Source organism: Colletes latitarsis, chromosome 8, assembly GCF_051014445.1.
Source record: "Colletes latitarsis isolate SP2378_abdomen chromosome 8, iyColLati1, whole genome shotgun sequence".
Taxonomy (NCBI): Eukaryota; Metazoa; Arthropoda; class Insecta; order Hymenoptera; family Colletidae; genus Colletes; species Colletes latitarsis.
The window spans coordinates 28,642,565-28,666,767 of NC_135141.1; the positions used below are offsets into that span (position 1 = coordinate 28,642,565).

At 39.8% G+C, this 24,203-nt stretch overlaps 1 protein-coding gene across 4 annotated transcripts in view; it reads right to left on the minus strand.

The window, feature by feature from the left end:
- LOC143344721 (cysteine-rich secretory protein 2) overlaps window positions 1–24,203 on the minus strand; it is a 106,897-nt gene that overhangs the window by 62,539 nt on the left and 20,155 nt on the right. For 2 of the 4 annotated variants that reach the window (XM_076771053.1, XM_076771055.1), the window contains one exon: window positions 18,726–18,785. The gene's annotated coding sequence lies outside the window, so the exon portion shown is untranslated. Of the gene's footprint in view, window positions 1–13,283; window positions 14,198–18,725; window positions 18,786–19,140; window positions 19,175–24,203 lie in introns of those variants that run through there. The other 2 variants (XM_076771056.1, XM_076771057.1) reach the window with 2 other exon arrangements.

Sequence of the window (24,203 nt, forward strand, 5' to 3'; positions counted from 1 at the left end):
CCACTCTCAGCTATTAGCGCAATTTGTTTATGTATAATGGATTGAAAACAATGTCCCCGCAACGGTTCGTTGGAATGCGGTTACTTCATCAACTTCCAGTGTCAGTTATCCCTGGAATTCCACGATCCAATCACATTCTCTATGTGTTCAATAGCATGTGAAATTTAATCTCGTCGAAACTAATGCAATCCGCTTCTTCGTAGAATCTAAATACGCTAAATTCGGTTACTGGCCGGCGATTTCACTTGTCACGGAACAACAACGAAATCTCCCCGACCGTTCGATGACGTTTAATTAATTATCGATCCTTATTTATCATACTTCAAAAATTCTCGAAGACTCTAAATATTACTCGATTATTAAAGAGCGACATTTTCGAACATTGCCTGTTAGCACTGAACATTTATGATAAATACCTCTGACGAAAGTTTGGAAATCAGCTACGTATAAGTGTTCGTGACTTACCTGAAACAGAAAAGAATAAATTACGTTAGCGACGAAGAAAAATAACCTTGGCTTCGGTTAGATCAATGGTGGAGGATATTTTGGCATTTAATTCTTGTCTGTTTCGTATTTCTATATTCTTACGATAACAAGGGAGTTAATATACAATTTGTTTCAGAAATTGAGTCGTTCGAATCTGCCAAATAGCATTTCTCTGTTACGACCTGTTTTATAGGAACTAAAATCGAAGAAAAACAACGCTAGCCACGTCGTAACACTCGAGAGTAGCTGTTGAGCCTATAACCTCCTTGATCCAGAGATCACGAACACGATCTACCCTCGTCTCGATACTACCAAGGGATATTGAACCCGGAATAAATAGCCCTCCCATCGTTACTCGAGTGACAAAGGAACAAATCCAGCACATCCGACGGATACCCGACGCAAGAAACCTATCTCTCGAATCACTTTTGTTGCCAACGACTAAAACAACCCCAGAGATCCTTGGAAACCATAAAACAACTCTTAACGATTACGCTTTAAAAATAAACTTCCCTTCGATCTAAACGATGATACTTTATTTAACGATACAAAACGAACGAAAGACAATACACATTTTTTATGCTGGCTAAATGCAGAGCGTAACGTTAATTTAACGGCAGAATTTTCCGGGGACACTTTGCGTGCCCGCGCGATGCACACAGTTTCTTTTCAAAGAACGTACGCGTAAAGGGAGCGTGGGCGGAAAAATGAGCACGCGGAAGAAATGATTCCGGGATTACTTAATGGTTGCGTCGCGGCCAGAGTCACGGAACAACGGGACTGCCGCGGGATTATAAAAGTCACGGTGAAAAATCGCGGCACCTTCTGCTCGACCGAGTTAAACAACCAAGAACGACATAATCTAAGATAAAGCCGCGCTGCTGATCCACGGCCTCGAGATTATAAAGCCGCGACGTCGCGGTGGCGTTTCTTGCTAGACAGGCCTCCTCTGGAATTAAATCTCCCGTTTGTCGGCGGCGAGACGAGTTTCCCGGTTTTCTTCCTCCTATTCCGTTCGTTTCTCCTCCGCTATTTTCTCCGCGATCTCATCGAACCGTCGCGTGTCTCGTTTTATTTCGCAATTAAGGAAACTCCGAGCCGATAAAATCGATCGTTTCACTCTCTTTTACCTTTCCGGCTGTTATTTAATATAACAGGACTGTCAGGTAAGAAGATTGTTGTCCACTTCTGCCGATCTATTACCAGTGTTTCTCGATGTTTTGTAGCAGAAAACCTGGTTATTTCAGTTAATCGTGGATCGCAGGAAGCTTGCAATGGGTCATTATACGCTTATTGTGGGTCATCGGAAGTCTACAGTGGGGCATTTCGAACTCATGGTGGACCACGTCGAACTTGGCGTGGGTCACTCGAAACTCATAGTGGGCCATATACAGAATTTGGAGTCGCTATCAAACGAGGAGCATATCCACAGACTTTTCATTTTACATTGCCCAATTTATTCGTCAAGAACTTGTGTTTCAAGGGTAAAATCGTCACCTAAGGCACGACATAAGATGTTTAGACGGCGTTTAGCATTTAATATAACAGGACTGTCAGGTAAGAAGATTGTTGTCCACTTCTGCCGATCTATTACCAGTGTTTCTCGATGTTTTGTAGCAGAAAACCTGGTTATTTCAGTTAATCATGGATCGCAGGAAGCTTGCAATGGGTCATTATACGCTTATTGTGGGTCATCGGAAGTCTACAGTGGGTCACTTCGAATTCATGGTGGACCACGTAGAAATTGGTGTGGGTCACTCGAAACTCATAGTGGGCCATATACAGAATTTGATGTCGCTATCAAACGAGGAGCATATCCACAGACTTTTCCTCTTACATTCCCGAATTTATTCGTCAAGAACTTGTGTTTCAAGGGTAAAATCGTCGCCTGAGGCACGACGTAAGATGTTTAGACGGCGTTTAGCATTTAATATAACAGGACTGTCAGGTAAGAAGATTGTTGTCCACTTCTGCCGATCTATTACCAGTGTTTCTCGATGTTTTGTAGCAGAAAACCTGGTTATTTCAGTTAATCGTGGATCGCAGGAAGCTTGCAATGGGTCATTATACGCTTATTGTGGGTCATCGAAAGTCTACAGTGGGGCATTTCGAACTCATGGTGGACCACGTCGAACTTGGCGTGGGTCACTCGAAACTCATAGTGGGCCATATACAGAATTTGGAGTCGCTATCAAACGAGGAGCATATCCACAGACTTTTCCTCTTACATTGCCCAATTTATTCGTCAAGAACTTGTGTTTCAAGGGTAAAATCGTCACCTAAGGCACGACGTAAGATGTTTAGACGGCGTTTAGCATTTTGGCAGCCCCGCGGATGCAATCAGCGCGTTATCAGCGAAGAAACAATGCAAGCTTCTAAATTGTTGCGTGCTTACTCGTACGCGCCGAGTGTCGTTCGCTGCAACGCGGCGCCCTATTTGCTGTTCGCCGCAACACGTTCCACCGACGACTCATTCGTCGTTCCATAGTTGCGCGGGTTTAGCAAATTCGACAAATTTTGGCTCGTTCCCCGATTCTGCGATCCGAGAAACACAAACATACGCTGTCAACAGATGCAACGACGCTACGCTGACGGAACAGCTGAGAAAAGTATCCGTGTAGCATTCAGTCTTTCAAATTTCTGATCTAACTGATGAAAAAATCGTGAACCATTGTTATTAGAACGTTACAACGGATTCATTAGCAAGGAATACTCTCTCGTTTGAACAGTTTCGAGAGTGATTACAATATCGGTGAATTCTCGAAAGTACAGCAAACATCTGACAGTGTCGGAGGTTTACAAGCCTCGAGGATGCTCGATGAAATCTACGAAATGCTGAATGCATACTACGATGTTCGATTGTTCTCGTGGATTCCTATCGTATACGGCAAACATCGTTGACTCTATTATTTTGAACGCATACCTCGTCCAACGTGAACGAATGTTCAGTGACGAGTTCGCAAACTAAGATTTTTATAAACGTTCGACTTCGATCCTAAGCCCCTCGCGACAATTACGATCCCGTTTGCCATCGCGGTAAAGAACATTTAGGTCGCGAAAGCTAATTTTCCTAATGTTTGAGACGAAGCGTGGAATATGAAGTTTCGTACCTATTTAAAAAGTTTTAATTTAGGAAGTCTGACATCAACGAACAGTTATAAAATATAACTTTCTTTGAGACTTGTAAAGACAGCGGAATTTAGTGCTTTGGAGTAATAAAACGCACTAATTGCCAATTGAAACTTGGATATTCTAATATTTCTATGTATTAATAAAGTTAAAAAATTGTTCACAGATTGTCTCGAAATAAGAGTCAATTTTTAAGTTACTTCGAAACGATTACGTGACTTTGTAATGGATTATTATATTTTCTTTTGACAATATACGACGAATACGATCCGCGAAGAGTAAACATAATGTGTGCAAATACGCCGACGGTAATAAATTTATTTTTTTCATTTTGTTTTCTTTACGATCGCGCTTTCCGCAAGCACGCGTGCACACGTTGGCACGACTGTAAACTTCTCAACTTTTACAACGCGGCCGCGTTCTTCTTTGCCTCCTTGGTAGAAAAATAACGCCGGCGCTGAAATAAACACCGTCGCGTCGGTTTTTCCAAGCGAAACCGGGAAATGTTTCAGGAATTTCACGACCGATGCTTGAAAGTCTGACTAATTACGCGAATCTCAACCGTTGGTCGAGGCTGATGACGTTGTCGCGGCGAGATCCGCGTCGACGTGGAGCAATATCGAGCGATCGAGGGTGAAAAACGAAGGTGGAAATTTTTCAAGCAATTTCTTCCCCGTCCAATAACTGTCTACGACAAACGTCAAATATCGGTGGAACCGCGATCCGGTTATTGTAAGAAGAAATACGCCACGAGTTGACACCGATGTACTGTCTGGAACTCACCGATCCGCGAACATTTTCATTTCTGGGCCAAATATAGCAAAATAGCGCGACTTTCGAGTGATCCACCATAAGATTCGAGTGACCCACTAAATGTTTATTAATTCTCTTATAGAAAATTAGGGTAAATTTCCAGAAATCCAGTCGAGTAAATTTTTCACAATTTTTATTAGAAATTACGAGTCATTTTGAACCACTTCCGGTAGTTCCAGCGTTAAGAATCGCTGATACGATAATTTGAAAGTGGCTCTACTTAGCATATCGTGAATCGAGCCCGGTTATTAAAAAGTAATTACACAGCAAAGGAGCCGTTATTAATGTTTCCTTCGTCGTTAGATTCAGTCGTTCGTAGTTTATCATTACAATTATTTCCAATTACACGCTCTCGAGGCGGAATTTCGTGGCGGCCGAGCGTATACTTAAAAATGATTGAAGATGGGTCGTTTGCGAATTCATGTCTCGGAAACAACGTCCCGAACTATCTCGGCCGCATGACGCGAATTGTAAACCGCGGCGCGGCAACAATATTCATAAAATTCAATGGCCAAGCCGCGGGAACACGACCAATTTACACGTTCGCATAACGGAACGGAAAGGAAACCGGAAATGCAACCTGAATCCTCGAGATCAACATTTTCCAGAAAAGTATTACACCGTCGCGTACGTGCTCCAAGAAACGAATCGACGATCGTAATCGTGGTATCAAACAAGTATCCTTAAAGGACCTTCTGGTAAAGAAATCTTCGTCAATTTTAATGAAACTTAATAGGCTTGTAGGCTCGTACGACAATCGTAAAATTATAAATGGTCGATCAATGATGAAAACAGTGAGTAAAAGTTAAAAACCATAACATATAGGAGAGCTTGAATTTTTTGGGATTGAAATTTTCTCGTTCAAAAATCAGGTTTGCAATTCAAAATTACAAGCTTCAATATCGATCGTATTTCTGTATTGCATACATAAATACCATAAAAGACGAAACGAGAGCGTTGATTCGACCACTGAGCGCAGATTGTTATCAAAAGAAATTTATCGTTTCCAAGCATCGGTTAACCAAATCCAAAAACTGCAATCTAATCCGCCCTAAACGTGTTCCCAGCAAAACCGATACAAACGAATGAAAATTTAACAGCCGGTTTTACACCAACACACGTCCAACCTCCGCACATCGTCGTGTACTTTTAACAAACGTTCCGCGCGGATTTACAGTGGATTTAAACGGGACGAAGCACCGCGGCTGCGAAAATTCGGCCGCGCGTCGAAAATTTCCATCTTTATTTCCTTTTAATTGGGAATTTCGCTCTTCGTACTCTCATCCTGCTGGCCGACCCTTCCCCGTGAGAATGGCGCAGATGCACCAGGATTTACACGCACCTAAAGTAACACCGGAACACGGGCCAACACCTAACGAGGCTTCGAAGGCTCAAAACGAGTCCTTCCTAAATTATCTCGTCGAAAACTCCCGCAAGATCCACACGACGATTCTTTGTTTCGAACTTTGATACCGTTTGGAATTGGACTTCATCGAAATATATTCACTATTTTAGGAGTTATGGCCATTTGCAAATTGGACAAGTTTTATATGGTTTTTCTCACTTTACGGGGTTGAGGTACAATTTTTCGAATATTTTTAGAATTTCTACACATTCTTGACTAAAATACGCGTTGTTTGCTTTTTGAAACATTAAAATCCCCCAATCCGTTCAGGACTTATGATGTTTTAAACGTACGCATGAAATTTCAGTGAAACATATCAACGTATGATCAGACATCGCATTTTCAGTAAGGAATTTTTTTCTCGAAACTGTGTAGAATTTCGAGGGTATATGTATTGACCAAAAATGATTGTAATTGACCCCTGCAGCCAAATATAATTTTTTCAGAACGATTTGAAATTTTTTTTTTTCGTCGAAAAATTTGTCCAGTTACTGAATTTTTTTCTCGAAAGTGGGTAGGATTTCGGGGGTAGGTCTATTCACCAAAAATGATTGTAATAGACCCCTGCAATTAAAAATAATTTTTTTAGAACGAACTGAAATTATTTAATTTTGTCGAAAAATTTCACACCTTCTCGAATTTTTTTCTCGAAAGTGGGTAGGATTTCGAGGGTATGTCTAATGACCAAAAATGATTGTACTTGACCCCCGCAACCGAAAATAATTTTTTTAGAACGATTCGAAAATTTTTTTTTCGTCGAAAAATTTAGGCACCTACCCCCTGTCGATTTTTCTTAAAAATTCGTTTTTCATTTTTAGTAATTTTGTTTGACGCCCTACAGAAAAGTTGTCTAATACTTTTTTGTAGGTATCCATGAGCTCTACTTCAGAAAAGTTTCATTGAAATATATTCACAATTGTAGGAGTTATGACTGTTTGAAAATTGGACCATTTTTATGGGGTTTTTCTCATTTTGTTGGGTCAAGGACCAACTTTTCGAATATTTTTGCGATTTGTACACATTCTCCATCAAAAAATCAAAAAACGCGTAGTTTGCTTTTTTAAACATCAAAATCGTCCAATCCGTTCAAAAGTTATGACGTTTTAAAGATTTACATGAAATTTCAGTGAAACATCTCAACGGTATGGTCAGACATTACATTTTCGGTAAGGAATTTTTTTCTCGAAACTGGGTAGGATTTCAGGGGTATGTCTAATGACCAAAAATGATTGTAATCGACCCCCGCAACTAAAAATATTTTTTTCGAACGATTTGAAATTTTTTAATTTTGTCGAAAAAATGGCGTGAATGGCGTCATTTAAAAAATATGCTAACGAAGAAATGCGATCATTTTAAGAGTAATTATCGTAAGAATGAACATCGCTAAGTAAAAATTGTCGATTCAAACAACTGTTATGGGGTTAAAGTACGAAGTCCACCATTTCCAGTTTGAGAAACCCTGCGCTGATTAATCTCCCTAGCAAGGGTGGTACTTTAAAAATTAGTCACGAGTAAATGTTCGAAATAATTTTTACCGCCTGTGGTTGCACACGATCGTGCACCGGTATTTTCCACGACAGCCAATAAAGACGCGTGCGAACACGGCGTGGAAACCAGCACGGAAGAATAGGATGGAAGCGGATGTAGCTCGAGGGCCTTTCACAGCCCCTAACACGAAACCGCACTTCGTCGGCATTTGCGTTTTAACGCCTCGCGCTTTTACTCCGACGAAATCGCCCCCTTTTCTCGTTGCAGTCCCACCGACCGACCGATCCGTCGATTGTTCGATTTGTTTCAAACTTGTTTTCAACTACCCTTCGCCGCCGATCAGGCCTCTTTCGGGCGTCGAGCTCGTCGCGATTAGCGAACGTAAAAGCTCGACGTTTAGTCCACGGTGTGTCTCGTGGTTTGTCCCGGAAACGGTTCAGAATCCGGGACTTCCGATCGGGGTGAAATTTTATTCGCGAAATACGGTGAATAAAATTTCCACGGAACAAAAACATTTTTACACGCACGATTCGCCCGTCGATTCATAATATTTTTGCCCCGCGGGGCTTTCCCACGATTTCTCTCGATTTTAATGAAGGACTTTTTAATCAAGAGTCGTAATTTAAACGGACGTATTTCTCTTTTTCATTTTAACGCGTCACGGCTCGCTACGCATGAACAAAAACAACCGGTACTGCGTACGAACCAACGCGTGGGAGTACGTACGAGCGGTACAAATATTTATTACTTTTAGGGTAGACGTCAAAAGTCAAAATGTGGAATTTTAATCGCATTTATAAATAAAATAAGACTATCAACCAGTAGTAAGGCCCAAAACACGAAATATAACGGAAACTAAAATAGTAACAGCGAACAGATGGAAAAGACGAAACAAAGAGAGAAGAGAAATTTACGCGTGGATTGCGCCAAAGTTGAACGTACACGAGTACAAATCACTGTAATTTCGTTCGAAAAGTTTCTTTTCGCCGGAAATGTCCGTACCGACAGCCTCGAAGTAGATTAAACGTTACGGTGGCATTTTTGTTACTGCCGTTCGTAGATGAACTTTTCGATAAATTCACAAAGCGTGGAAGTACTCGAGAATTTTCAGTAAATTACACGGTAAATTCGCCGACATGCTAAAAATTGTGAAAAGGCACTCGCTCAAACCAGCCGTTCCGAATTCTTTCATTTCGGTACACTGTCGTGTTATTCAATTATAAAGTAAAAAGCACCATCGCTCTTTTGTGCCGGACAAAGGACAAACACCCCTTTGTTATCGCAGGTTCGCGTAATATTCCATAAAAATCGCAATTCTCGCATAATGACCCTTCGAAATCCAAAGCGGTTTAAAGGCGCGCGCAATGGTAAAATCTCTCGTTGAATAATTGTGACGCGGTGAATAATTATGGTACATTTCGGTGTCTCCTGGGCGCAGAATTTTCAGCAGTATTTTTCAAACTACGGTCCAACAGAGTCGCGATGGTACCTGCACGCGTTTAACAAGATCCGCGAACTCTTGCGAGAGCAAAGGAAACGCATTACAAGGCGAAATAAAAAGTTTCCCCCCTGGATATTATATTTTATATTACAAGTATCGATAAAATCACCATAAAGCGCCGTTCGAGAGACAATAGTGCTTCCTGGCGGAGTACTTTGTTAAATATCTTTGCTGTCAAGAGGGATCGTCGAGAAGCGAATAGCGAAATTTCGCGATAATATTGATCGCGACTGGAACGATGGTTTTGTATATTATTTTAAAAATTCTTGCAAAAACGCGGTGATTGAAATCGATAAAGACTCGCGTTCGGGATTCTTCGAATTCCCGCTGCTTCGACGCATCGTGATATTTGAAATACCTTGTTCAAAATACAAAAGTATTTTGTACCAAACGGGACAGAAATTCGAATCGAAACCAAACATTGAATCGCTCCGCGACGAGCTATTAATTTACCTGTACAAACGAAAGCATATGTTTACCAATACGCATTGTTTATTGATGACCGATCGCGTCGCATAATTAATTCAACAAGTTTTCTATTGTCAACAGAACAATTAATTATTTTAAATGTGCATCCTCTCGTGCTCGCATCTAGATTCAATAAATTCTTCAACATACTGAAATTTTAAATTATTTTAGAGAGTACAGAATAATAGCAGGCTTTTATTTCATAGTGCATTTCATATTAAATCAATTAACACCAGAACTGCAGGAAGTGGTACAAAATGATTCATAATTTCTAATAAAAATTCTAAAAAATTTACTCGACTAGATTTTTGAAAGTTCACCTTAATTTTCTATGAAAGAATGAATAAACATTTGTTTCCATTGCATTATACGTTTCATCGAGTATCTATCCTTTGAATTTTGTTGGTACAAATAAATACACCATAATTGTCGATAGTTCCTGTATTAAAAAGAATCGTTATGTTTCCTCTAATAACAATCGTGTCGATTAGGTAAATCAGGTTTTACTTAAAAATAATACAGCCCGTTCGTTGGTAGCAATATTTACGTCGTTTTAACAATGAATTTTAAGCAAGTACGAATCGCCCGCCGCGATAAATCACCGTAATCGTTAGCCGTTAAACTATACACTCGAACAAAACGACCGGCAAACGGACATCAATTTTCATCGATAACAAGTTGTTACCGACCGCCCCCGTCGTTCAATAAATTAAACGAACCGTCAACTGCACCGTTAACGAAGAATTTCGTTCGACGACAAAAGTAAACTTGTCGCCGCGTCCGGGCGCGTGAAATATTTAACGAGCTATCTCCGCACGATCCGATTTGCAAACTGTTCGCCCCGTGAGCGATTAGTGTTCGTTTAAACTTTAATGCCGGCGCGCGAAACGACCGTCCATTTTTCGACCCGTTTTTGTTTTCTCTTTGTCTTTTTCCTCGCGGTCGGAATACGCGAAATAACGAGAAACCCGCATCGCGATAATTCATATTACCTCTTGTCTCGTTAGATGTAAGAAAAAAGAAAGAAATTGATATTTATTTGATAACGCGTCGAATGCAAGGGAACTGAGATACACTCGCGAACGTTATGGACAAATTTTTAAAGTAAAATTCACAGGAATGACGAAGTTGCAGAAGTTTTAATAGATGTAAACAACGTAAGAACGTTTCCAACAAATTTTTGCAGGCCACTCACGCCGACTCCTATTACATCCATAATAATTAATACTTTTATACGAAATTTTTACAAGTAGTTCAAGAAATATACTTTCGAAAACATTAAACATTCGTTAAGAAAGAGTTTGAGTGTTACTCCGAAAAAATTCTTTTAAGCGTTTGCGTTTGTTTGCGTCGAATGGATGAAACGTACGCGTTTCGCGTGACAGAAACAGTTAAAATAATTTCTCGCGTCGTTGGAAGACGGTTAAAAATATTGCCAGGTTGCTTTCTAGGCTGCTATTATTCTTAAACTTCCGACGTTAAATTAATTATGCGATTTGGCGAAACGAGTCCACCCATTTGTCTAGGAAAGTGTTCCTCTGTGATTAACCAAATTACATGGACATTTTTTCCAGACAGTTTCGAATATCTCGCAAGTTACGCGAAGAAAATTACAGATAACAGAAACACCCTGTACGTGGACTCGAGAAACTCCACGCGATGGAAGCAAACAGGAAACATTCCTGAGATTAAACATCTACGGACGTTGGGAGAGATGTGTTGCATCGCTGAAGAAGACCAGGATATGCAAAGAGATTTTCTTTGAGAAAGGAGAGCGCAGACATTTTTGTATTCCGATATTTTAAGGTCAGCTGCCATTTTTCCGTCTCTGCCACTGCTCTTCGCGTTTTCGTGAATAAATAAAAAAATAGATCCAGGTGTTTTCTACGGATATTCAAAGATCGATAATAGATGTCGTTTCTCCGCGACAAAGCAACGAGTTGATTTGAAACCAACAAAATAGCTCATGTTGTGCAAACCAATCTGCTTGTACTTCCTTCTAAACACTGTGAAACGAAAACTGTGACTTGAATTTCAAAAGACTATAATTTTACGAGACATTTGTTGACTTTTTTATGAAAAAGGACTCTTGGAATCAAACAGTGGCGAAGTTATCCCACGTGTCTTCCGCGCATATAAATGCAATGCAGATGTAGACGCGGTTCCCAGCAGCCATGGCCGCTCAATTTGAACACCAGATGCAGCTCGTGGAGTCGTAGTTAACTGCTGAATTGCAATAGGAGCTTTTTACATTTGACCCGAATCGAGGCCAGCGTACAGATACGAACGGAGCACATAATATTTTCATGGAACATCTAATACAACCCCGAGTGAGCTATATCTGATCTCTTCCGCCTTACTCCGTCACTGTTTATGCGCTTTATTGCTTAAATTATCGTTTAACCATACGCCTTCGAAGACAACGCGTCAACGAGAGATTTCACTTATCACGAGAATGAAAAAATTTATTTCGTTGGAAAACTAGCAGACCTTATGTTGTCCGATGCTATTTAACGAATATTCGTTGCTTGTCCATCCAGATGGAAATCAACGTGAGAAACGAGCCAATCACGCGATAAATATACTTTCGATTCGCTCAAGTTGCGGAATGCATTGTGCGAATTCGTTGCAAACCCGTACAGGTAAAGTAGGCGAACGTCGATTCGGTAAAGGCAATTTTCAGTAAAAGCAAACATTTACAACACTCGACAGACGTCGATATATTACTCCAGAATCGAATACATTTTGCCAGACATTTTGTCAATAGCTAACAAGAACAATACACGAAGTACGAACACCTATCGAAATGAAAACTGTTAAAACTCTCAAAAATATCTATAAAAGTCTTTAACTCGTGATTAAAATGCTCGAAATCTAATATCGAATACGAGTTATATTTCACAAGCGTTATATAAAACATTAATGTAACATTTAATGTACATTGTTGTGCAAAAGTTACGTGTACTGTTTACCGTTGAATGTAATTTTACTTTACAACAGAACCCCCAAGAAACACGACTGAATTTCGAAAAGATCATGCAGTGAAAGAAGAAAAAGAACGTTGGTATGAAATATGATTCGAAAATCGCGAGAACACCAGTCTGAAAAGATCGTGCATGACAGCTGGTCCAAGATTACCAAGAATGATATTCCTCTCGAGGAGTTACAAAAATTACGGAATAAATATTTACGATGAATAAAAAGAAAATGTATTATTTATCTTCCTGTGCATCCACGGTACATATATACTATTCGTGTAGAAGTATGCGACCACCTTCGTTTTATCGGAAGCGTACAGAGCAAATTCGAAGATTTTCCAATATAACTTTTACCACTATTTCTACGACGAGCACTCACGCAGTAATAGTAAATTTAAAAATATAAAAGTTTTAATCCATTGTACGTACGTACTTACGCACGATAGTTAAGTTTACAACGAAGTTGAATAAAATAAAATTTACGTACATAGTAAAAATTCGAGTCTCGCGATTTGGATATTTATGAGCTTCTCAGACGAGAACGGATTAACCGAGGAAATATTTCACGCGCAGTGAAAATATAATCGGGCAGATGCATACTTTATGCTATTATTCATTAACTGTCGTCAATGAAATAACGTACGTGGATGAAAGTGATAAATAATTGTGAGACAACGAAAATTAATTATTTCTTAATGTTTAATATAAAATGAAACTTACGTACTTCACACACCCGCTCACCCCTCGAAACCGTGAGATTTTATCATAGTAAAAATAAATTGTTTATGCTTGTGGTGAAACTGCGGAATAAATCTATGTTAAATACTGAATATTAATCGATTTTACACTAAAACCTCGAAGCAAAACGAATTAATCAAACGACAGGAAACTGCTTGATTTGTTGGGGGTGTAAACTACTACGAAAGGTCTGTAACTCCACGATTTAAGATTCACGCGTTCCTTTGTGAAAAAAAATAAATATTTCCCCCCCGAAATCTGTGTGCACGGTACTCACTGTAATTTCGAAGTTGACGACAGCGGAACCAGGTTCCGTGTAAAAGCTGCAACGATTAATTAGGAACAATCGCCGCGGTTCCGAGACGATCACCGTTGCTCAGCCACGCATTAACCCGTCCGATCCCATCGTCGTCGGTTCGAAACTGTTTTCTATCAGCACCACTCGAACACCGTTTTCACACTACGCGGGCACAGATCCTTTAACGACGTACTCAAGCCAGCGATTCCTCGATATAACGGGCCACCGTCGATAGTTTCCAAGTTGTTACCCGAACGAGCTCGTCAAAATATCGCCAGACCGTAAGACTCGAAGCGTATTCTACCGGAGTCTAGCGATTCGTTCGTGTACCATCGTCTCCCTCGAAACGATATCGCCTCGTCGTTGGATCGAATCATAGCACAAAACCTCGTGGCGACAATCTCGAAAGGAAGGTTACGGTCCTTGTACCTCGCAATCTTCGTCGACACGTTTCTGACGTTTACCCGGGTGCACGTGACCGATTAAAAGCACCGAATTCCTAGGAAATCCTTCGAAATAGTTCGAATCACTCGATCGCGACACTCGTCTCGTAGACAAACGAACTTACGACGCGAGATCTCGTCTCGTCTCTAGGAACGACTCGAGCATCTCTAAAAATTTTATACGACATCGTCCATCGGGTATCATTATCGAAGATGCGATTTCCGTGAATCGTTCGGACCCTTCGGATCGGTTCCGGTCGAGCTTGTCCGCGAAACACCCGCGAGAACTTTTATTTTCGAAACCGATCGTCGCGTTCTATCGATCAAGAATGAAACGACAGCGCGACAGGGACGAACGAGATGATTCTTCTTCGAACAGTTGAACGAAACTGGCACCGGGTGCTCGCGCGCCACTACGAAAAGGGTCACCTGGCCCGAGAGAAGGCGCGTCGCGGCGTACGTCTCTCTCTGCGACGCGAGCCGAACTGGCGCAAGCTCTTCCTCTGGGGGTGAAAATCAACGATACGAACCCCTAGCGCTGTCGCGAGCGCGCCAAGATCGCCGCTGCTTCGGTTTACCCGGTTTTTATTAGCCACTCGATCCTCCGACGATCGTTTCCGTAATTTTTTCCCCCCGTTTCGACCCTGAAAACACCCATAAATATTGGCTTTCCCCTACAAAAGCGACGGAACTTTCAATCACCACCCCCGTCATATTGGTTCTTCGTTCGAGTCAAGTAACATTTGTATTTAAGGAGGGAAACCACTGTGACGACTGAAAGTAAAAGCAATTTTCAAGAATTTTTTTTTTTGGGCTGACTTTGAAACTTTTTCTGATAAGTGTTCAATGGTTTCGAAAGAACGTTTCTTGAGCTAGTTCTTGTAGGAATTTCGTACGAAAATATTAATTATTATAACGTGAGAGGTCTGCAAAAATTTTCACAAGAAATTGTGCAATTTTCTAAAACTATGAGCCAGTAGAAAATCTAAAAAATCTGTGGAAAAGTCAATATTTCGATCAAAATTTCTGTTATTGTACTTCTCTGTAAAAACAGAACTTTCAATCACCACGGCCGCCATATTGGTTTTTCGTTAACTCGAGTTACGATAATATTTGTATTTAATAAAACTTGTATTTAATAAAACGTTTCGACCCTAGAAATACCGAGCCACGAGCCATCTTGTACTCTGTCGCTCGTAAACATTGTGTTTCTCTATAAAAACGAGGGAACTTTCAATCACCATAGCCGCCATATCTGTCTTTATGAGTGATTACGAAACGACCACATGAAACTCGTAATATTGTTCCAGTGTAACTGTAAAAATATCACTTTTACCCGTGCAATAAATAAATAGGATGTATAATAACGAAATGCACGCAAAGAGAATGGCGGCAGAATTCGGATCTCTGACTCTGTAATTAAGAATAATTATATTTCCATTTAAGGAAGTAGAGCGCACGTTTCCACTCCAAATGGAGGAACTACGTTCGAAAAAGAAAACGCATCGCCGAAGTTGGCAAATACAGAAACCGTTACTATGGGGATTAGAGAAATTACGAAGCACGATAACAGAGAGCTACATTTATTCCGATAAAACTCGCCCGTATTCGTTACAAATATTCTGGAAAAAAAAAACATACGTTATATTTATCTTTCATTCCGTTTTAATTATTAATAAGTATATTCTCTACGGCGATGATGGCGCAGGAGTAGAGAACATGCGATTAAATAGCAAAGTTCCGGCACTAAAGATATGTTATCTCATTAAACTGCGATCTATTATTCTTAACGAAGCTTAATCCAACTCCGATGGAGCCGGAGCGAGAAAGAATTAAAAAGCACGTCCCATAAAAACATTGGAGATGTAGATAATATTCGCAAAAAAATCTCTCTTGAGCTGAGTACCGTGAAATATTTATTTAAAATTTTAAACAATTGCTGCGCCTGCAGTTTCCCCTATAAAAATAACAAGCGAATAACGAACACGTTCGAGACCCCTTTCAAACTAAAATTTTATTATAATAAAATCAAAGGAAACCGTCGAGTGCATGAAAATGTTAAATAAGCTTGCAGGAGGCCGGGTTTGGATAAATTTGTAATATAAGAATAGTAAATGAAACGGTGATTATTAATATGTTTCAATCTTAAATCGATAGTCCTGACGGTGCTCGAGTAAAAACAAAGGGGGAGCACATAGACGTTATCCTGCATTAAATAATTCAATTGCACTTGCACGGTGACTCTGGGGCTTCAATCTTGCTCGAGTGTGTCGAGAATCGAGGATGTCGGGCCGAAACATTCTCTTCGCGAATCAAATTACAAGGATGCATGTGCGCCGAAGAATACGAAAGTTTGGAAAATAACGTTAACACGCGAAAGTTACGAGGACACGGATAAATAAACCTACTATCGGACACCGCGAAAAGTGGAATGAAATTATTTCGCGAGCGGCTGGGCGCCCGTGAAACACCATCCTGGCAGCGTGTTATACAAAAAATAAATTGAAAGAAGCGTACGGCGCGTAAGATAAAACCTTTGAATGCGGCGCTTTAAAAACTTTTGCCAGCCGACCGCGCGAAAACTTCCTAAACGAACTATTATATCGCGACAACCAAGACGTTTACGCGAATAAAATAGAAACTGGGTAATCTTGCTTCACATTTTCTTTCCTAGTTCTACAACTGTACGTTCCAAATTAGAATTTTAAATCGTTCAACGTATTTGGAAATAATTTTTATATTTTAAAAAAAATTCGCTTTGTAACCGAAAAGGTCCCATCATCTGCGTTTTTAAATTTCAAAGAGCGAAAACGGGAACACGATTTGGTTATAATCGATATTTACCGAGTTTATAAATTATAAATGAATTTTTCGAGTAAACTACTGTACACGTTTTCGAAATATAACGATTTACTGTTCCGTGGAAGCTACTGGATTTGATCATCAATTACAGGCGAAACTACTCTGAGCGCGAAAGGCTAGCCATCGTTTGACCAGATGAATCCTTAAAAGATTGAACAACGAAGCCATCCATCGTGTTTTACATGCAACACGGGCACACGAATCGAATAACAATTTCGACGGAGTATTGAAACGTTCCAACGTAAAACCAGTGTACGTTCAAAGCGCCTTTTACAAGATGCAGTTCATGCATCCATATCGGTGATAGCAAACGAATAGCGTGTGTGTCAATTCTGACACGCGATAATATTCTACCGACGCGTTGACGAGTTTACAGCGTATTTTTATTATATCAAATTTCATCTTGTTTGAAACTATATTTTGCCGCAGATCGATCGACGTGGTTACTTTATCTCTAACAAAATCTAATCAGATTCGCCACGATTAGGTCTAAAAATCAACTGCACCGTAATTATATTGTAATTCCATTTATCGTGTAATAATCTCCATTATCTAAAACGATGTGTGATTTTATTTGAACATAATCTCGAGTGAAGCAGTGAGATCGTGTTATAGCAAACGAATCAGCTTACCGTCGAAAAGGTGTCAAGTGTTTATACGCTGCAAATACAATAAATGAAAATTGTAACTATAGACGCGAATATTTTTTATTTAATCCGGCAATTAATTCATTTCGATAGATACGTTCGTATCGTTTTCCTAATTTTGACACGCGACTGGTTCATCCGGATGCTGAAATTTATTCGTACGGTCTTATAATCCGTCGCGAGAGTGTTTTATATCCAAAAAGTTTTAACATTGACAGTCTGCGCTACGTCGATGAAACGAACATACTTTGACATAGATATGTCATCGCTACAAACTCAATGTGCCCGGGAGGTGCGTTCGAAATATCCAGACGATCAATGTCGTCGAACAACATGGACGCGTTGATCTCTTTTAAACCTCTGCTTTTTTCAAATATTTCAAAACAAACTATTCGTATAAGAATGCCACAAACCAATAATTTTCATATTTTTTACCTAAACACAGTAACAAAATTATACATTGTACTTGAGTTCGTAGAAATGTTTACAACATGGGGGAAAAAGATCGTTTTATAGTAAATTTCTCCGAAGCATCTTGAACACTTTCAATTCGTTTCTAATATCGCTCGTCGAGACATGTACAAAATATTTGTACAAGCAGAGATCAATAAAAATATTTACGTCCCTTTGGTGTAGGCAAGATACTCGAGTTAGTATTTATGCAGAGTTTCAGGAACCTAATAAGCAAATCTTGAGACGCTCGGTCTCGAGTATAACGAAATGAGGCAGCAACCTAATTAGAGCAAAAGAAGAAAATTCCAGACGCTCGTTAACAGGTAAATATGTCTCACCCCGAATGGATGTCAGGCAAAATGAATGTTTAATAAAATAAATGACGAAACCTCGTTCTCGTTTCTTTCCCTAATTGTCGACCTGAAAAATGAAGCATGCGTTTCTGGAAAATAAAAAACGGCTAGATATCGACACTGTTTTGCCTACATTAATTATTGCGTTTTCATTGTATAATAAAAGCAATCCTCAAGAATTTATTCGGGGTAACTTTGAAACTTTTTCTAACGAATGTTTAATGTTTTCGAAAGTCATCGTTGCGTATAGAATTTGCAACAAAACAGTGTTTTCAGTGTTTCGACAGAAACTCCATCAACGATCCCAGTGCGATTTAGGAGCGGTACACCACCCCCAACGGGAACAGTTTCGTCCACACAGCGTATAGGATTTTTTTACACGCGATTCTTTGCCCTCTGACATGTTCAACCCCTTCTCTCTTCCGAACCACCTCGTTAAATCCATTTCCGAACAGAGACCGGCTTTCGAAACGATCGTCCGGTTCCCATTAAAATCGGATATCTACTTTTTCCACTTCGACGGAGAAGCTTTGATATCTTGCAATATCGTTAATTCAAACGTAATTACAAAAGGACTGTTGTTTTTTAGTAAACCGAGTCTCGAATTTCGTGGCTGTTGAATCGTAACAGAAGAATCAATAAATAAATTCATCAGGTACTCACCAAAAGAACAACAGGATTCCAATCGACGAATCCGCGATGCACATCCAGGTGTTTTTCTTCCTGGAAAAAATAATCATATTAATTTACCACTATCTTTCATACATAACTGTTATTCCACCATCGTGTAATAACGTGAGAGATATCGATTTATGCAAAAATATTGGCCGCACCCGCGGGGGAAAAAAATATGGTCAAAAATTGTCCCCGTTCAATTCGTTCCGTTCGAATTTATTTCTTAGAGTACACTTTCGGTTTAGTATTTATTCTTACGCGTCAAACAAGTTATTCGATCAACTGGTAGCTTTGCTTAAGAATGATTAAACGTTAATTTGAATAATCGTCGAAGTTTCGAAAGAGGCACAGAAAAAGAAACAAGGAGCAGCGCGCAGACAATAACAGATCTATGGAAACTGACGTTTCTACTCCGTAGAAAACTGCAGGAAGTCCGTAGAACACTGGCAATTGAACGAGCCTATCGTATCTTTTATAGCCTTTGCAAACGTTCGTGATTCCTTCTACTGATGAACAATAATCAGTCAGAAACCTTGGGCTAATAATGCGTTGGTTAAATGGCCGATACAAACGCGTTTAAATCATCGCCCGAGCAGAAAAGAAATCCCCCCGTGTGATCAGCGATGTAGCGATCCGTCGATTGAAAAACGACGTTTCTGCACGAGCGTGTGATAAATTGCGTGTAATTGGTCGACATTTTACTTTTATCGTGCGTTCCGCGACGCTCCAACTATCGTATCCTCGAGGACGAGTCGGAGAAACACTTTTTCAAAGCGATTCTCTCGAAATAACTTTCGAATTTTTTTGTAAAAGATTTTTTAATTTAAAGCTATGAAAAGTTACTTGAATCCTTTTCGTCGCTAATTTTTTGCAAGATCGTGACAAGTTCACTGGAAGAACGAGAACGAATACTTTCCAGAATTCTCGTTTTACGACGAGCGTGTGTTATTCTACTAATTTCATTTTCAGTGTAGACATGTTGAAGGAATTCTGTATCGTTAAAATCGCCCGTAGTGTCGGGAAGTTTTAATCGAAATGCCCCGTCGTTGACGCGTTGACACGTGTGAAACATATCTAATCTCTTCGACAATTTTCTGGGCTGACCATAATCGACAGTTTCTACTAACGGTCTTATCATTATGGCGCGCAGTGCAGAAAATTGCGATCCAGTAATTCTCCGAAGCCAACGTCGAAACTTGTAAATACGTTGGGAACATCGACGTCGGGGACAGGGAAGAAAATGACCTAAGTGGAAGGGAAAAAAAAAGAAACGAAAGCACGGCGTGTACACGTTAAGGGAAAGAGGAAACCTCGCGAGAGAAGGTCTCGATACCTGCTATCTTAACTAATCTTAACTTGGTTGAAACTTCGTAACCAATCCCACGGGAACTCCGCGAACCTGACTCTGCGAGCACAGGAACCGTACAGGACTTCGTGTCCAATCGGTAATCAAACTACTGGCCAATACAATAATCTGCCGCATGATAAAGCGGACCGTTTCGAATACGAAATTGAATCGTTCACGGTCGTTACGTTCCGACGAAACGTTTAGATAACGCGTGAAATAATTTTCTTGCGCAGAACCTGTAACAAACAGGGTACATCGAAAATTCAAGAGCCTTTGAAAATCGATACCGTTGTTGGGGAATAACAACATCAATTAACGTGTGATTCCGTTGTTGTTTGATATCACGTAATGTGACTTTCTATAATAAACAGCAACTAATAAATTGGATCTTCGGAATATTCGTGCACAGAGCGAAAATGGAACTGTAACGCGGAGAAATTCCTGTACATTAAATTGTACAATGAAAGGCAGCTCGCTTATGTTTTCATCTTGTTACGAAAATTACTACATTTATCTGTGGTACATATCCTTTCGTGTAGATGTTTTTTTTTTAGCGTAATCTGTATTCGTTGATTCTTAATTTTTCGTTCGTAACACTCAAGTGTAAGTTTCGAAGAGAACGAAATAACAGGGATCCGAAATTTAAAAATTCGTCGAATATATTCGAATCGAGTCATACGAGATGCATAAATCACCGCGTAACATCGGTTGCAAGCCTCAAATCTGACTTTACATGCTCGTTTGCGTTTCGTAAAACTGTCAAAAGGCGAACTTGTACTTTTCGTTGGTTTTTTAAATAAACCAGCTTGTTATTAAAGTTCTTGATTAGGCTGATCAAAATTCTGAAGATGATCGACGATTAAATGAACATGAAATAATCGTAGCGTTATGAATCGTGTATGTTAATATTCACGTTGGGTGGAGTAATATATTGCTCAAGGTTTTCAGCAGTATATCGATGGATTCTATTAATAAAAGTTCAAGCACGTTATTTCCCCCCATCGTTCGTATTCCTGAATAATTATAAAACAATCCTCTCGAGACACGAAACAAATTATCTTCGTTATTCGACGTTACTAACGACATTCATATTTTCTTAACGACACACGCGTCGTGTAATCGATTCAATTTGCAGGAATATCTGTTTTACAATAATTATTTGATATTTTCGTAGAAGTCTGTGTCAGAGGTTTCAATTGCACCGCGGATAGCAATATCTCTTTCGAATGCATAGCAACGTCCGGAATGCTTAATACTGGCTGGATTTAAACCGATATTTTCTGCGTTGTACATATTCGCGTTTTCTCGTCTATTTCATATAGTTGCGTCGAAAAGCTTCGTTCCCGCTTTAATCAAACAATCTAAAATTGTATTCGACACACTCTTCTCAATTGATTTGTACCTAGTATATTCCGACGATACAGTAAAAAAATATTTCCAATCGACGCGGTCAAATAATATCGTTAGAAATAAAATACTTGCAGAACAGAGAGAAAACGATAGTCGTAAGAGACGACATTTAAATTAAATTGATAAGAAGTCTTATCATCTAAAATCTGAAAATGTTCTGGAATTTAATATTCCTTTATGAAGAAAGCTCGTGCAGAAAAATGATCTCGAATTCGTGCCTTGAAAATCGCTGGTAATTCGAATAAATGTTAATACTGGTATTTAACGAATTTAAAAAAAAAATGAAAGAAACTCAATTCATACGAAATAGAGTCGTATAATCGACTACGAAATATTACTGTCGTTTAATACGTTGAAAGCTCCGGTAACGACAGGGGATCGTGCTCGAATATCCACTCACGAATCTCGTACGCGAGAAGGTGAAGTGCGCATTTGACGAGAGCCGAGTATGTAAATTGGAAATGGACATAACTCGACTCCAGATGAAACGTGAGACGTGTATAAATGCGTAATGTATCCAGGCGCACATGTTTCCCGACGTGCGCGAAGAATAAGTGGAAAAAAGGACGAGAAACGGCGCGTAACGCGAATATGAATCGAAATTCGAATAATAAAAGATGGCATAAATGGGTCACGCATCGAACGGGACAAATCAATTTGTTTTGCGTTTGTAGTTTCCCTGAACTAAATTTACAGACAATTTTCACTTAAAAAAAAATATAAATGTTCAAACCGGTTCAAATTTTCAAAAGAGTACTCTCGTAACGTAAGAACAGAAGGTATTACATCGAGTTTTCCCGTAAGCAAGAACCAAAATGAAGTGTCCCTTTCGAGTCGCTTCTTCTTCGACAATTAATCGACTCTCGGAGCTTGTCATAAACAACCTGCGTTTCTGTACAACGGAGAAACTCCAACTGCCAGGATATACCATTGGAAGCGATGGTGAACGCATTATCTATAACGAGAATCTTGAGGAAAGAGCAGGCTACGGATTATTCTGAACCATCACGTTCACAGAGGTAAACGTTCAATCGTGCGCAATACCAATCGCATCGGAGATTTTAATCGAACGCTAAATTGTCGCTCGCGTCGACTTTGTTACGGTACTGTTTGGTAAATCGTGACCTCCGTAACTTCTGCTCGCCTTCGGTGATATTAATCTACGAAATTCTACGACCACGACCGTCGGTAATTAGAATTTTTAGCCCTCGAACACGCAATATGAACATTTATATGGGCAGAGATTATAAATTCAACCATTTTTAAACCGAGACGCGAAAAGTCTACGACGCTGCGTAATTGTAATTTTCATTTTCAATTCCGATAGAGGAAAAGACACGTCGTTTACAAATTGGATAACGGAAGCATTCATTATCGTGATAGATTGTTAATTTGTATGACTAATGACGGCGGCTTCGTAACACACGTCAATTTTGTATCGTTAATTGCATCCGACTTCATCGTTGTTACGTAAAAGAAATTTACCATAACAAAAGCGATAAAAGCGTCGTAACCGCGTCGTGATAATTAAGTAATCAATATACGCTTGATCGCTCTAGAATAAAAATAGCGATATTACTTTGAACGCGGACGTTGCATCGAGAAACATAAATAATAATCCTTCGCGAGGAATTATGTAAGTATCAGACGTTCGAGTTGTTACATGAGTTCAGGAAGAAATTACAACGATAACATCGAAGGCTCGCATGTATATTCATGTTTGGTTAAACATCTTCGTGCACTCTATAAATAATGAATATTTTTGTTTACCGAGTATTTCTAAAATCATTATTTGAACATGTGACGAAACTCTGTATATGAGAGACTCGACGACATGCTGCTAGAGAATTTTTCAAACTTGTTTAAATATTCCAGAAACTCGAGAAAGAATTTTTATGGGACTCGTGACTAATTACGCGCGGGTGCTTATTTATGTGCATACAGACATAGTGGAGAGTACACCACGAGGTGTTTTGGGGTACCAAAGCGAGTGACTAGATAACGTTCCCTGAAACATCAAAGTGAAATAAGCTGGAGAGTGTGAAAAAGTTTCATGTTAATGAGTCAGGTGACCCCATTATCCCATAGTTGAACTTGTCCCTATGTTTCAACATTTTTTCACGATTTGGACAATCCTAAACTTGTCATACCTCGAAGGGAGAAGACTCATTTCGGGGTCACCGTTTCTTGCGATCGTTAGAAGAAAATTCACCGCGTGAGCTTCTTGATTTTCATTACAGGTCGTTTGTAGCAATGTGATTTCGAGCGTCACACCTTGGAGCGAGCTCCGCCGTTTCTGCATAGAAGGCGATAACACGTACCCGGAACAATGGTGGGCGCAGTGAAACGGTCTATCTGGGACGGGGATCGCACGGAAGAAGCTGCAAGAATAGGACAGAGGTCCTAGATCACTTCTGGTACACGGTACCCGTGGAAGAAGCCATCCGTTAAAGTTTATATTCCACACTCGACGCTTCCTACGCCACCGGAACTGCAGTGTTCTTGACGATATACGTACGGCTGCCATAAGTCACGTGCCGCGCGACTGCTATTTTCTGCCTGCCTTTCCGCGTATTTCAACGGCGGCCGCCTTTTTCATAAAAGAAAACTGGCAGTTAGCAAACGTTAAATCGTCGCGTTTTCGGACGATTCGTATCAATTCGAATTGTCTGAAAAACATGACAAGCTTGTCCCAATCAACGACAGTC